Consider the following 4,056-nt stretch of genomic DNA (forward strand, 5'->3'; position numbering starts at 1 on the left):
TTCAGTAAAATGGCAAGGAAAGATTTGTCAAGTTTCTTTTACTTCTGCCTTCATTTTGTGATAGAACATTTTAGTCCATTTGCACAGACAATCTTCTCACTAAAACAACCAAAGGCTTCAAGGCAATTTTGATAGGCCTGAGCTGGGAAATAAAAATAATTCTGAGATTTGAACTGTGGATGAACTTCACATATTTTTAGCAGGCTTTTGTGGGTATTTAGCAGAGCCTATTACTGTTTTTGATTAAGACTGGAATTTCAATTGCATTTGGGATTGTAAAAATATTTTTTCATAATTTCTCTCCCCGCCTCTCCTAACTGTTGCACATCTTCTGCACAATAATTCCTTCAAGGTAGATGCTGTGGGTTACTTGACCATACCTGTTGGTGACTGTGGCATCAGCAGCTGGGGCAGCAAAGTGCCAGCTGGCTGGCCAGCCCTTTGAGATCTTCCCACACTGATTAGTTTCAGATGTAACACTGTAAGGGCAGGCTCTGGTTGGAGGAAAGTTATAAATAAAACTGACAGCCTGTAATTTCCTCCTGTCTTTTGTTTTGAAATTTGCAAGTAGATTATTTGAGATGGTAGTAGGACTTTCCAGATCTGTCCCCCGAGGAAAAAAAAAAAAAATCAAAAACCACAATTTACTTCCCTTTTCCTTATTTCAAGAGTAGCTCTAGTCTCCTTAACAATTACATGTATTTTTTCAACTATGTTGTTTATCACAATCCTGCCTTACATATCACCTTAAGCAGTAAAGTAACTTCATTAATATTTACATTTTAAATATTAGAAAAGAAAGTTTGTGCATTTTACTGTTGTATAAAAATAGGCATTAACTTACAGTATTGAAGGATGCAGACAGTCAGATACTCTTTGTAGAGAAAGAGCCTCATAGTGAAGATTATAAAATGGCTATACAGACAGACAGACAGGTACATAGACACACACACACACATACACAGAAGTAGTCCTAGGTTAAAGCACATTAAGCAAGTGCCTATACCACATCTTGCTTGACCTTAAGAACACTCACTTCCTCTACTATGAAAATATTGACTTTTGACTCTTGCCTGTGGACATGTGACATTTTACTCATAAGAATACAATTAGGTAAATTTTATCATATAAGTGAAAGTGCTTTTTTCAATTGTTTTTAAAGCAGAGACATTGTGTTTTGGAATTTTCATCTGCAAAATCAGTGAAAGTGAATATTATCAGTTACCCATTTAGAATAAATAAATGAGCAATTATTTATCTTGATAGAATACAAAATGTTTCTTACAGAACTGGACCTCTCTTGCACATGTGCCTCTCCCGCCACTATTTAGACCAATTAGATCCCACAGGAATATGAGCATTTCGGTTTGAAATTTCCCTAACACAACACTCACCCTGGAGATGCTGGCTTACCACAATTCCTGGAACTCAGTAATTAAAGTGTCAGAGTAACTTTATAAACACATTAAATTAAATGAAACACATTAAATAAAACATTGAATTAAGTCAAATTGTTCACACTGGGTAATTAATAAATAATAATAAGGATATGGCCATTAGAAGAAAAAGGATATGGCCACTAAAAAGATGTTGAGAAGGAAGTGAACATGACATGAACACGACATGCAGTAAGACAAGAAAAGGAAATAAAATACACACAGATTAGGAAAGAAAAAAATAAAACTGTTTTTATTTGCAGATGACATGATTTTTTTTGCAATTCAGCATTTTAATAAAATCAGAATATGAGGCACATTCAATGCTAGCATCATACAAAAGCGATTACAACAGCTACAGTGACTTGAGCTTCAGTTATTACATTCAGCAAGCTTAAATCCATTCTTACATGATTTTTGAAATCTTATTTACTAACTAAAAATATTGCTTACTGATAGAATTTGTTCCAATGCAATTGCTGAATGTACAAATCACTGATTATGCCAATATAATAAAGATAGCCCTGTGTTTGAGGATTGCAATATGTCACCAGCCATTCACTGAAATACACACACACACACACAATTAAACAAGACTCACACAACAATCATCTGAGAACCTGGACATTTTATTTTTTATTTATTTATTTTTAAAGATTTTATTTATTTGTTTGACAGACAGAGATCACAAGTAGGCAGAGAGGCAGATGGAGAGAGGGGAAATGCAGGCTCCCTGCTGAGCAGAGAGCCCGATGAGGGACTCGATCCCAGGACCCTGGGATCATGACCTGAGCCAAAGGCAGAGGCTTTAAGCCACTGAGCCACCCAGGCGCCCCGAATCTGGACATTTTAAATCACTGTTTTGAAGTATTTCAGTAATATCTTAAGACAAGTGTATCAAAACCTTGTCATGATGTAATTCCAAATTGCCAATTTTGTTTTTACTAACATCAGAAAGTTATGGCAACTCTGCCATTGCCAGGTCTGCTTAATTTGACTAAAGAGTTTAGTGTAACTTAACACTGAAACTCATGCTACCCTGAAATATGTAATTTCAGGCATATGGTAACATTTGACATTCAAGAACCAGTGTTTTTGCATTGTCTTTTGGTCAAGATTCTTTAAACTTTCAAAGAATAATTTTTATTTATTTTTAAAAGACTTTATTTATTGGAGAGAGAGAGAGAGGGAGAGAACAGGAGGAAGGCAGAGGAACAGGGAGAAGCAGACTCCCTGCTGAGCAGAAAGCCTGATGTGGGGCTTGATCCCAGGACCCTGAAATCATGACCTGAGCTGAAGGCAGGTGCTTAACCAACTGAGCCACCCATGTGCTCCTCAAAGAATAACTTACAGGCTTATAAAAACAGATTTTTGTCAAGATGCTCAATAAATATTACATAAACTAACAGCAAAAAGTATTAAGAAATCTGGATGAAAATCCAAAGAATTTATTTTTTTTTAAAGATTTTATTTATTTATTTGACAGAGATTACAAGTAGAGAAGCAGGCAGAGAGAGAGGAAGGGAAGCAGGCTCCCTGTTGAGCAGAGAGCCCGAAGCGGGCCTCGATCCCAGGACCCCGGGATCATGACCTGAGCCGAAGGCAGAGGCATTAACCCACTGAGCCACCCAGGCGCCCCATCCAAAGAATTTATAAAACAAAAACAAAAACTCTTGGAGCTAGCAAGTGGTTATAGCAAGACTAGAGGATACAAGGTTAAAATACAAAAAGTTGGGGCGCCTGCATGGCTCAGTCAGTTGAGCACTCGACTCTTGATTTGGGCTCAGGTCATGATCTGAGGCTCCTGAGATCGAGCCCCACATTGGGCTCCATGCTGAGCATGGGGTCTGCTTGAGATTCTCTGTCTCCCTCTGCCCCTCCCCCTGCTTTCTCTTTCAAATGAATAAATAAAATCTTAAAATACAAAAAGTCGATTGCTTTCCTATACAATAAAAACAAACCATTGGAATTTGAAATTAAAACACAGCACCATATATATTAACACTAAAAAATGAGATACTTATGTATAAATACAACAAAACTGAAGGAAATCAAAGATCTGAATAAATAGATATCCCATGTACATGGATAGGAAACTCACTCTCATCAACATGTCAGTTCTTTCCAGCTTGATCTATAGATTCAAAACAACCTTCCCATGTTCCCAAATCCCAGCAGTTTATTTTGTGAACTTTGGTGGACTGGTTGTAAAGTTCATCTGGGAAGGTGACAGACCAAGAATGGCTAACACATTGAAGAACAAAGTTGGAAGACTGACACTGTCGAACTTCAAGTCTTTCTATAAAGCTACAGTAATTATGACAAAACTGGTGTTGGTGAAAGAATAGGCAAATACATCAACAGAACAGAAAATAGAGTCTAGGAATAGACCCACACAAATGTAGTCAAATGATCTTGGCAAAAGAGCAAAGGCACTTCAATGGAGATAGGATAACATTTTCAACAAATTGTGCTGAAATAACTGGACATGTACGTGCAAAAAATTAGTCTAGACACAAGTTTATACTTTTCAGAAAAATTAACTCAAAATGGGTCATATGCCTAAATGTAAAACACAAAACTATAAAACTTCCAGAAGATCCCATAGGTGAAAGTCTAG

The sequence above is a fragment of the Lontra canadensis genome, unplaced genomic scaffold (genome assembly GCF_010015895.1).
Source record: "Lontra canadensis isolate GAN:19392208 unplaced genomic scaffold, GSC_riverotter_1.0 scaffold33, whole genome shotgun sequence".
Classification (NCBI taxonomy): Eukaryota; Metazoa; Chordata; class Mammalia; order Carnivora; family Mustelidae; genus Lontra; species Lontra canadensis.